This window comes from Giraffa tippelskirchi, chromosome 9, assembly GCF_054371585.1.
Source record: "Giraffa tippelskirchi isolate mGirTip1 chromosome 9, T2T-mGirTip1v1.2.pri, whole genome shotgun sequence".
In the NCBI taxonomy this organism is placed as follows: Eukaryota; Metazoa; Chordata; class Mammalia; order Artiodactyla; family Giraffidae; genus Giraffa; species Giraffa tippelskirchi.
Window position 1 is genome coordinate 93,551,111 of NC_137283.1, and position 12,223 is coordinate 93,563,333.

Genomic DNA, 12,223 nt, shown 5'->3' on the forward strand with positions numbered 1-12,223 from the left:
CTGTGTAAAAGACCCAGGATACGACCTCAGGCGTGCCCTAGCTGGTGTGCTAGATCTAGACATGCAAGGCCAGGGACTTCCCACAACGTGGGGGAGATTCATTGACCAACAGACAGCACACTGGCTGCACTAGCCCTGCTATATCCCAGGAAGGATATGATCCTGGAGTTCAGAAGAGGCACTCCTGGCAAAAGGCATTTCTGTTTAGGGATTGAAGGACCAACCAAGCAATAAGTCGACAATTCGGCCGCAACGTTGGAAATGCCATATAAGGGAGTCAGTGTGCCAAGTGTCTGCAGACAGAGTGATACATTTCTTCCTGGGGTCGTGGAGAGGTTATCACAGCTCGTCTATATTACAAAGTTTACGTCAGGTCCTTTTTCAAGGAAACTTTCTCTTGCTAGCTGGGTAAGCTGTGGAGATACACAAGTCCTCAAGCAGGAGACTCTTGGGCAGTAAGTGGATTCAAGGAGGTGCTTATTCACGGAGGTGTATTTATTATTCTTGATGATGCATTACCCTTGGGTGTTGTGTGTGTCAAATCACTCTCTTCTTATTTGCCATGCAAATAATCACTTTTCAATGGAGAGTCATTGTGTTCTATTTTTAGGTGATTTTAATGTTTTACAAATTGCTTTTCCGTAACTTAAAAACAGCGTGTTTACAGGCTCCAGATTGTCTGCCCACTTGTGAGTGGGGTCTTGGGTCGGGTCACTCAGATTCTCACAGGATTCATTACTTACCTACATTGTGGTCTGCAATGCACACCACACGCCATGGAGGTAACTATATAGCCAGCTTTTGTCTGCATTGAAGGGGCAGGAAATCAAAGGTAACAACTACTTCCTGACCAATTCAGCTCTCTGTCATGGAGTAGATGTTCGTTTGATTATTTAAACACAGAGGGGAAAACAAGTTCCAACCTCTGAAGGCAAGCAGCGGCCAGGACGCCATTCGAATCCTTCGGGGGCCACATGTCAGGCCTTGTTTTCACCCAAGTCCATTGAGGTGTAAGAGAAACTTTCTGTAGGAAATAAGTAACTGGATATGTTCATTGTCAGAACATGCAGGGAATTTTGTTAACAATCACTGCACGAAACGGGGGGCAGTCAAAAGGAGACTTTCTCTTTACACCTAGTATCCCTGAATTCAGTACTAGGACCCGGGGAAGGCTCTGTCCCACCTCCTGCACTGTTGTTTTAACCAAAAGTTTCGCCTCTCTGAGATTTGAATCCACAAGGATGGGAGGCAAGGCTGGTCAGGTCTACTCAGCCCAACAGTGAAAAAGCAGCATTCATCCTGCTCACACATCTTCTAGAAAAGCAGATAAAATGGGACATAGAGAGACCAAGGCTTTCTATAAGAGGAAGATGGATAACTGTGTGGACATACCAGGGATGTCTTGCTTGAGCAGAAAAGAGAGATAGAAAGCTAAACCCTCACATTTACACAGAAGAGAAGATCTCTTTGTAGAGAAGATCAAAGACCTGGGTCTCAGATGAATGTTCCTGTTTGGTTTTCATGCAGAACCTGGCCAACACTTTGAGGTTACCTCTGCAAAAATTCAAGTAAAGAAAACAGAAAACCAGCAACCCAGGAGAAATGCATGAGAGACACAAGAGATCTGAATTAACTGGCACAGTGTCTGGTGGGTGAAGATCTAAACTCCAAATTCCTGTGACTGAGATCCCCCCCCCATTCCAGCATGTTCCAAACAAATTTAAGGAAGGACAAAAAGTATTCTTTGGAAGGAGAGGCGTGGAAGGAAATGGAAGATAAAGAAGAATGGAAAGGGAGCAGGAAGCTGCACTGAAAGCTCTCGTTCAAGACGTATAAGCAGAGGGTAGGGAGGAATGCCACCCGATCCATTTATTAATACTCATCTCTTCCTTACATCTGTCTATGTAGGAAAGAGAATAACAGAGACCAAGACTTGCTGCCACACACCAGCCTTTGAAAGCAGTTTGCTTATTTTAATACTTCCCAGATGGATGCTTTAAAAGCTTCTCTGTGGTCCCTTCAGTCCCTTGCAGTTGTTGGGGTAGGGTGGGGTGGGATGGGGTGAGCAAGGGAGGGAGTATAAGGGCCAGCGTTTAAAACTGACAGCCCTTTTGTTATTGGAAGGCAATGAGGAGAAGCCAGAAGTCGAGGGGCGAAAGGACACAGCTTTCCTTCACCTTTAATGCCAGGACTGGGGATACATGAAGCCCAGTGGGGAGACGTATCGCTGTCAATGTAGTGTGGATCAACAGGGAGCTTTTGTCTCTTAGGATGTTGGTCCAGCACCTTCCATCAGAATTCAGTTCACTCAAAAAAGTAAAACACCCCGCCCCTACCTCCTCTCCTACGTGCCTGAAGGATTATATTACTGTAATCAGAGTAACTGCAGATAGAAAAGACCTTGCAGGTTATCCAGTTCACCCTCCGTTAGCGCGGGGTTTCCTGCGTCAGCCTGGCCCTCACTGTCGCGCTCCGCCTGGTTCCTAGTGTCCTGCGGGAAGGAGTTCCTCGTCCTTCCCTGGGGAGGCTGTTCTCTAATCCAGCAGTTCTCACCGCCAGGAAGTCTTCACTGACACCCATCTCAAGTTCTCCCTTCTTCAGCTGGGTCCCACGACCTCCCAGCACTGCCTTTGTACCAAGTCTCCCCCTCGGCGGCTGCGTGCTGTTTCCCACCTTCGAGCCCCCACGGATTACAACCCCTTTTGTATCATTCAGTCTCCTTTACACATCCCGTCCCCCATTCCGGAGAAAGCCAGGTCACTTTTGGGGATTCCTTCTACCACGTTTTGTTTGTATCTTTCCTCATATGTGAGCAAGGAGTAGAAGTCTAATTTTCATAATATAGTGGGGGTGCTATTAAAAACTTGTTTTTGTAACACCAGTGATTCTAGTATTTTCCCAAATACTGTTAATGATTATAAAGCTCTTGTGTTTCCTCTCAATAGGCTTAATCGTCACAGATCAACTTTGTTATACACTTGATGCTGACAAATTATGTTTGTAGAAACGAGAATATAAGTTTAGAAAAGAAAGATACATGTCCTTAAGCAACAGGATGAAAAGGCAGCTTTGGGGGAAAAGCTTGTAGAAACATCTGCAGTGTGGCTTCGTTAGGTTGTGCTGTCAGGATTCTTGAAGTAAATGAATTTATTTTTTAACTTTTTATTTTTCATGGGCTATGTGCTGTGCGCTTAGTCACTCAGTCGTGTCCGACTCTTGGCGGCCCCATGGGCTGTAGCCTGCCAGGCTCTTCTGTCCTTGGGGATTCTCCAGGCAAGAATACTGGAATAGGTTGCCATATTCTCCTCCAGGGGATCTTCCCAACTCAGGGATGGAACCCAAGTCTCCTGCACTGCAGGCAGATTCTTTACCGTCTGAGCCACCAGGGAAACCTTTTATGGGATATAGCCGATAATAATATTGTGATAGTTTCAGGTGGACAGCAAAGTGACTCAGCCATACATGCACACGTATGCATTCTCCCCCAATGCCTCCTCCCATCTAGGCAGCCACGTAACACTGAGCAGAGTTCCATGTAGTAAACAGTAGGACCTTGCTGGTTATCTGTTTTAAATACAGCAGTGTGTGAAGTAAATGTCCTTTATGCCAGAGTGGTCTTAGGGGCTATTTGGTGCTACCACCTCATAGACTATGTGGTTACATGTGAATGACATCCTGAACCCAGAAGACCAAAGATCCAGATTCCTGAGTCTTTTCAGGCTGTCCAGGGTGGACTGTCTAATCAGAGAGGTTTTGTACATGTATCTGATGTGGTGGGAAATCCTGTTTTAAGCAGGGAGAATGTTAGAAGACATGGCATCATTCTAATGAAAAGTCTAGGCTCTGGAGGCAGACTGGATATTTTTGAATCTTGGCTCTAGCCATTTTTTTTTTTAACTTGGGCAAGATACTTACTCAGTTTTCTTATCTGTAAAAGGAAATATTAATCACAGATTATCTCATAAGATTTTGGCAGGGTCTGAGGTAATGCTCGCAAACCAAAGCACAATGTTTGGCACATAGTAAACACTCCTAACATGCTCTAAGCTACCTAGAATATCTTTCTGAAAGGCTTTGCCAAATTATGTACCAGGATGCTCTTGTAGCATTGTTTATGATGGTTAAAAAAATTGGACACAGCCAACATACCCAACAATGGAGGACTGAAGTCTGGAAAATTTCATTAACAATTTAAGTTAATTTAGAAGAGTGGAATACAAAGATGTATAAACAGTAGGATCCCAGTTTCATATTTTCATATATATATATATGCACACATACATATGCTCTCTCCAAATTTCCACTATATATGCATCAAAAAAGATTGGATGTAAATGCACCATATTGTTAACAGTGGCTTGTTAAGGGTAGTATAAAGGTGGCACTAGCGGTAAAGAATCAGCCTGCCAATGCAGGAGATGCAAGAGATGCAGGTTCTATCCCTGAGTCGGGAAGATCCCCTAGAGAAAGGAATGGCAACCCACTCCTATATTCTTGCCTGGGAAAATTCCACAAACAGAGGAGCCTGGCGGGCTACAGTCCAGGGGGTCGCAAAGGGTCGGAAACAACTGAGCACAGTTACCCAGTTAACTATAGTGATATTTTTTTCCTATTAGTAGCAGATATTACTTTTATTTTGCTATTTCCAGAGATGGAATGTTTCATTATCTGGGGGGATATGATCTCCGTGAAATAACCTATAAAATTTATGTTTTAAATATTTTAGAGTAAGAAATATCCTTAACCTAAGCCTCTACAAAGCCCTGCTTTATATTCAGCATTGGGACATACTTTTTTCTAATCAGCAGAAAGGAGATATGGAAAGTGATGTTCTTTATCAGTAGGTCTTGCAGCCTGTGATTCATCGGAAGTGAGCCCCGCGGAGGACTTGGTCTTGCGGGTTCCCCGCCTCTGAGCTGTCTCTTTCTGAGTCATCTGCCCAGGGAATTCCTGCTCACATCCTCTGCAGAAAAAAGAACGATTATTCATTGACTTTTAAGTCAACAGGTCAGAGTTTGAATTCTAGCCTTGGCACCAGAGAGTAGCACATATAGGGAGAGAAAGAAGCAGAGTCCGTATTTATGGCACGTGCCAGGATGCACTTTACATAAAAAATGAAACCAGGGACCAAAAAGCTATGTAGGATGAGGCTGTCTTCTCGCCCCACATCCTATGCTCTTTCCTCTCTGTCTAGCAGCCGGCTTCTTATGAGTCCGTTTTTTTTTTTTTTTGTCTGGGGTCAGTTCAGTTCAGGCGCTCAGTCGAGTCCGACTCTTTGCGAACCCACGGACTGCAGGACGCCAGGCTTCCCTGTCCATCACCAATTCCTAGAGCTTGCTCAAACTAATGTCCATCAAGTCAGTGAGGCCATCCAACCATCTCATCCTCTGTTGCCCCTTCTCCTCCTCCCTTCAATCTTGCCCAGCATCAGGTTCTATTCAAATGAGTCAGTTCTTCACATCAGGTAGCCAAGGTATTGAAGTTTCAGCTTCAGCATCAGTCCTTCCAATGACTATTCAGGACTGATTTCCTTTAGGATTGACTCGTTGGATCTCCTTGTAGTCCAAGGGACTCTCAAGAGTCTTCTCCAACACCACAGTTCAAAAGCATTGATTCTTTGGTGCTCAGCTTTCTTTATAGTCTGACTCTCACATCCATACATGACTAATGGAAAAACCATTGCTTTCACCAGATAGACCTTTGTTGGCAACGTAATGTCTCTACTTTTTAATATGCTGTCTAGGTTGGTCATAACTTTTCTTCCAAGGAGCAAGCGTCTTTTAATTTCATAGCTGCAGTCACCATCTGCAGTGATTTTGGAGCCCAAGAAAATAAAGTCTGTCACTGTTTCCATTGTTTCCCCATCTAATTGCCATGAAGTGATGGGACCAGATGCCATGATCTTAGTTTTCTGAATGTTGAGCTTTAAGCCAGTTTTTTCACTCTTTCCTTTCACTTTCATCAAGAGGCTCTTTAGTTCCTCTTCACTTTCTGCTATAAGGGAGGTGTCATCTGTGTATCTGAGGTTACTGATATTTCTCCCGGCAATCTTGATTTCAGCTTGTGCTTCATCTAGCATTTCGCATGATGTATTCTGCATATGTTAAATAAGCAGGGTGACAATATACAGCCTTGACGTACTCCTTTCCCAATTTAGAACCAGTCTGTTGTTCCATGTCTGGTTCTAACTGTTGCTTCTTGACCTGCATGCAGATTTCTCAGGTAAGGTGGTTTGGAATTCCAATCTCTTTTAGAATTTTCCACAGTTTGTTGTGATCCACACAGTCAAAGGAATATAGGAATAATAATGAAGGGGTTAAATGAAGTAACCTGTTAGGGAGTCCATGGTTGAACATGATATATGCCCAGTTTGGAATGGTGTGATGACAATCTTGTATGAAGAAACTGAAAGAGGCTGATTTAGAGCTGGAATAGTAATTCAGTGACCCAGTTCCTAGGCAGGTACTCTCTTTACCACTTCCCAGGTAGCTCTAGTTGTAAAGAACACACCTGACATTGCAAGAGACATAAGAGACCTGGGTTTGATCCTTGGGTTGGGAAGATCCTCTGGAGGAGGGCACAGCAACACACTCCAGTATTCTAGCCTGGAGAATCCCATGGACAGAGGAGCCTGGCAGGCTGTGGTCCATAAGGTTGCACAGAGTCAGATATGACTGAAGTGACTTATCATGCACGTACCCTCTTTACCACCACAGGCACACACACTCTCTGACAGAATATAATTATTTCCATGAAAGAAAGAATTTAGAAGTAAATGCAGTGTCATTTTTTTTTATTTTCTTATGTAATATTTCAGGTTTGAATCAAAAGAAATTTTTGACCCAGATAAAGCTCTTCATCACACTTGGTCTACCCTATTTTGTGTTCAGGGTTATATTATAATGCTATTTTTAAGTGAAAGAATTGACTGATACTGATGGATTTACAAATGAAACCATATGTTGAATCACACCTTATGAGCTAAGATTTGAACTCCTTGTGATGTTTTTGCAGCCTTCATCTTGTTTGGCGTATTTATTCACATAGGAAGAGTGATCAGGGCTGGGTCTTTTCTAGGACTTGCGAAGCCTTCAGACCACCTTCAGCGTGCTTCAAGAGGCTAAAGCCCAGGGAGGTACTTACGGCATCATCAAGGTAGGTAACCCGTGTTTTTTTCTGGACCCTATTCCAGGCTACCATTAGCCACAGTTTCATTTTCTCATCTCAGAACTGGAAACATTTGACAAGTTATGTTTTGCCCATGGTTATTTTGAGTAGCTGAGATGCCATATCTGATATGGCTCATTATCACGATATTTATATTATGAGCAATATCACATTCCTTTTTCTTTCTTTTTTTTTTAATTGCAATCCTTTTCTTCCTGCCAAATTCAAGATGGCTGAAGGAGAGCCTCTGGCTCCCGCAGCGGCTCAGTGCTACAGTCTGCCTTGTGTCTGCTCCCCTGACCCCGGGAACGCAAAGTAGGCTTCTAAAGATTCCACTGTTTGCTTTGAGCCTCACGCTGGGCCCCTGCTGTTGACCACATTTTGAATGTTTTTCTAATGATTTTTCAACTACTTCCTTGAAAAAAAGTTTCATTTCTGGAATCATCTGTTGGTAATTAGGGTGACCAGCTACTCATCTTCTATTATAAGGCCTAGATCAGGATTTCATGGGCAGTGGTGATCAAAGTCACCTCTGTATTGTGGCAGAGTATTGGTTCATTGGGAGAGTTTGGGACTTACTTAGAGTCTATAAGCTGGAAGCTCTTGGTCAATCTATGGTTATGTTGTTGATAATGAGGATTACTGGAATTTGTAGTGTTTTATAGTTACAAAGCAACTTGTGAATATTAATTTATCCAACAGAATTCTGGTTATACAGCAGAATTTCCTATTAAATTACTCAAATTCTGTTTATCTAACAAGAACAGTAGAGCTTTTCAAAGGTCTAGGTACTTTGGATTTAAATATTAGTAGAACATGGTCCTACTTTCACAATGTTCATAGGTAAGTAAACTGCAGTCATTTACTTGGGACTCACAATAACCCTGTGATGTGGGATGTATTTTTCTGAGGTGTGATTATTTAGGCTGCGAGAAGTTGTGCCGGTATATCCACATTCAGAGGGGGCCGTGCAAATCCTCAAATACAGGCTTCTTTGCTCCAAGCACTTGCTCCTTCCCATGAGCCTGGTCTCTGGACCCTGATGTCTGCATTCGCATCCTGAGCTCCCCCACTAACTAGCTGTGAGCTTTCTCAAAAGTTACTTAGCCTCTTTTAGCTTTAGTCTCCCAGGCTATAAAATGGGGGCAATAGTCTTCTTGCCTCCAGTGCTATTGTGAGGATCATAAGAGATAAGCACGTGAAACATTTAGTGGAGTGCCTGGTGCTTAGCAAACCTCAACAAATGCTGCTGTGATGGGGATAACAAGAATCATCATGACTACAGCCTCAGTAGGAAGTTTGCCTGTTAGACATTCTTAGAAGCTCCCAGATAAAAATGTCATGTTTGCAGAAGGGCAATGGGACAAGGAGGTTACATCAGTTTCCACTCTTTTTTGCTAGTAATTATGGAGATATATATATTTATCAGTTCAGTTCAGTCGCTCAGTCGTGTCCAACTCTTTGCGACCCCATGAACTGCAGCACGCCAGGCCTCTCTGTCCATCACCAACTCCCAGAGTCCATCCAAACCCACGTCCATCGAGTCAGTGATGCCATCCAACCATCTCATCCTCTGTCGTCCCCTTCTCCTCCTGCCCCCAATCCTACCCAGCATTAGGGTCTTTTCCAATGAGTCAACTCTTCGCATGAGGTGGCCAAAGTATTGGAGTTTCAGCTTCAACATCAGTTCTTCCAGTGAACACCCAGGACTGATCTCCTTTAGGATGGATTGATTGGATCTCCTTGCAGTCCAAGGGACTCTCAAGAGTCTTCTCCAACACCACAGTTCAAAAGCATCAATTCTGCGGTGCTCAGCTTTCTTCACCGTCCAACTCTCACATCCATACATGACCACTGGAAAACCCATAGCCTTGACTAGATGGACTTTTGTTGGCAAAGTAATGACTCTGCTTTTAAATATGCTATCTAGGTTGGCCATAACCTTCCTTCCAAGGAGTAAGCGTCTTTTAATTTCATGGCTGCAGTCACCATCAGCAGTGATTTTGGAGCCCCAAAAAATAAAGTCTAACACTGTTTCCACAGTTTCCCCATCTATTTCCCATGAAGTGATGGGACCAGATGCCAGGATCTTAGTTTTCTGAACGTTGAGCTTTAAGCCAACTTTTTCACTCTCCTCTTTCACTTTCATCAAGAGGCTCTTTAGTTCTTCTTCACTTTCTGCCATATATATACACTAATTTATCATTTATTCAATAATGAATAGTTATTAAACATATATGCCAGGCATCAGTCTAGGTGCTGCAAGCTTACATTCCAGGAACTATTTAACCTTCAGAATAATTGCTTGACTGATTATTTTCAATATCTGCATTTTATGTGTGAAGGAAATGAGACTTAGAGAGTTATATAATTATATATAGCTTCTCCTTCTCTCTCTCTCTCTCTCTATATATATGTATATATATGCACGCGCGTGCACACACACACACACACACGCAAGCACACACATAATTTGCCTACAGTTACTTGGCTGGTAAGTGGCAGAGCTCGAATGCTAATTCAGGCCTTCTGCCACCAAGTCCAGTGCTGCTTCTACTACTATCAGGAGCAAGACAGCTCTTTCATCCTAGAATCTGCTTTACTTTCTTTGATGAAGGGATGGAAGTGACCACAGACCACCATACATGTTATGCAAATCTAAAGTTTTAGGTTGCTATAATTATAATTTAGTCAGAGAGATCCAAACAAATTTTTTTAATTTAAAAAGACAATATATTAGATGAGAGGTGATATGATAGATTCCCCTCTTCCCAAATAGATTCATTCTATAGACAGGTAGATATTTATCCTTAAAGTCACCAAAGATACTTCATAATCATTTTTTCCCTCACAACCAATTTCACTGTTGAATAACAGACATCCTTTCTTTTTGTATTGTACAAAATAAATATCTAACATAAACTTGAGCAGTCACAGGCTAATGTGAAGCTTTTACGTGGCGCTCAGCATGTTTAAGCTGAATTAAATTCTTTCTTATTCTAGAAGCAGTAGAATGAAATACCAGCTGATTACCCTCTTCTCTATATAATACCTGAAGAGGGCTATTTAATCCAGATTAGTTCCTCTTTCTTTTCATAGATAAACTCTAAATACCATGCTTTTGGAAATTATTATTATATTTTACCATTTTAAAGTTGTTTAGCACGACAGTCACAAACCTAAGGTGCTTAATTTCAGTCCAGGGATTTTGGATAGAATTGCTCACTGTCTGCACCTGTATTTCCTCCTTCGGCTTGAGGAAGCAGGGTCTTGCAAGGCCCTCCTGAAAGTGTAGCCTTATCAAATACATTTGAAGGTGGGAGCTTGAGAACCAATAAATAAAATTGTAGGGTGAACCTTATACACCTCTGAGAAACAGAAGCTTTCCCAAGATCCCCTGTAGCACAGCCCTGCTTCAGAATTTATTCATTCTTATTTATATTCCTCTACTTGGCCTTTTCTACAGAGCACTGTTAAAGATATGTAGCCAATCTATCCACTTACCATATAGTGGCACTGTGTGTGTGTGTGTGTGTGTGTGTGTCAGTTGCTCAGTCGTGTCCAACTTTTTGCCACCCCACAGACTGTAGCCCACCAGGCTCCTCTGTCTGTGGAATTCTCCAGGCAAGAATACTGGATTGGGTTGCCATTCTCCTCGCCAAGGATCAAACCTGCATCTCCTGTGTCTCCTGCATTGCAGACAGATTCTTTACCATCTGAGCCACCGGGGAAGCCCATAGCAGCACCAACTTCCAGATAAATGTAGTGGGATCATCACTAAGCTCCTATGGTTTTGAATCTTAATCCTGAATTCTAACCTTCAAAATCAGATAGATTTAAGTAGCATATTTTTTCTTACTACCTATTTCACTGATCAGTGTCTCAAAACCGCTTAACTATATATCAGTGATGTAAAAACATTCACATGTGAATGAAATGATACCCCTTTGGCAGCAGAAAAATGAAAGAAATAAAACCATTTCTGAATTTCAAGATGATGAAATAATAATTGTATAAAATGGACAATTCTGCACTACTTATAAATGAAACTTCTACTTCATGAAAACCTCAATGAAATGCCACATATAGTTACAGTAGATGAACATTTATGTAGGAGATAGAGGAGTCTAACCCCTGGAGTGGCAAATGGCAACCCAATCTAGTATTCTTGCCTGGGAAATCCCAAGGACAGAGGAGCCTGGTGGGCTACAGTCTATGGGGTCACAAAGAGTTGGACACAACTTAGTGACTAAAGAGCAAAACAGCAGCAGAGAAATCTAAACTTTATGCTCTGATATCTATTCTATATCAAATCTGTACATTTTAAATGGGAATTTAAAAATTATTAATGGCATAAAGTAATGGAGAATGTTTCTCACAAGCATTGTCTCTGCCTCCTATGACATCGTGTTTTGGGAGATGATCGTGAACAAGCATAGACCTGATTCCACTATCCATCTGGGCTGAGCAGACTGCAATGGGTGTCAGGTTTTTCCAGGAGTGAGTGGATAGAAGGGCCAGCTGCCCTTGATGAGCAGAACTGAAATCATCACTCAGGCAGTCACCAGTGAAAGCCTTGGGTGGATGCTCCTAAAACCCAAGTGCCCATTTAAAAATTAATTGCATTTGACATTGGAAACACACATCATGGATCGCATGTGGATGACTTTCCTTTGAGGTCTTCAGTGCTCACTGCTGTGCTGCAGATGTGCTCAGCCCCTTGTAACTACAAAATGCAACTGGGATGATCCAGGTCTTTATAGTTGGATGATGAGGACCAATCATCAGAAATCAGGAAATGGGATGAATCTGAGAGTTTTCCATGGTGTGGGGAGGCTTAATCCCCCAAAGTATATAATAACACCCAATCAGTCTCAAACACATTCTCACTTTGATGGTAGCCACCACAATCCTCTGTAGTAATAATGAAGAATTATTCTGGGTTAAAGTGTTGATTTTCCTCGAGAGCATTTTTTTGGTCATTCTATGTTCATGTATTCCTTGCTCTATTTCTTTGATTTTTCATCTAACTTACAGGTTTATAGATTCAGAGCTT

The 12,223-nt window shown here is 42.3% G+C and overlaps 1 long non-coding RNA gene across 1 annotated transcript in view; it reads left to right on the forward strand.

Moving 5' to 3' along the window:
• LOC145521362 (uncharacterized) overlaps positions 1 to 12,223 on the forward strand; it is a 65,204-nt gene that overhangs the window by 39,188 nt on the left and 13,793 nt on the right. Inside the window, exon 2 of the long non-coding RNA XR_014065340.1 lies at positions 7,078 to 7,155. This is a non-coding gene — a long non-coding RNA (uncharacterized LOC145521362). The remainder of the gene's footprint in view (positions 1 to 7,077; positions 7,156 to 12,223) is intronic.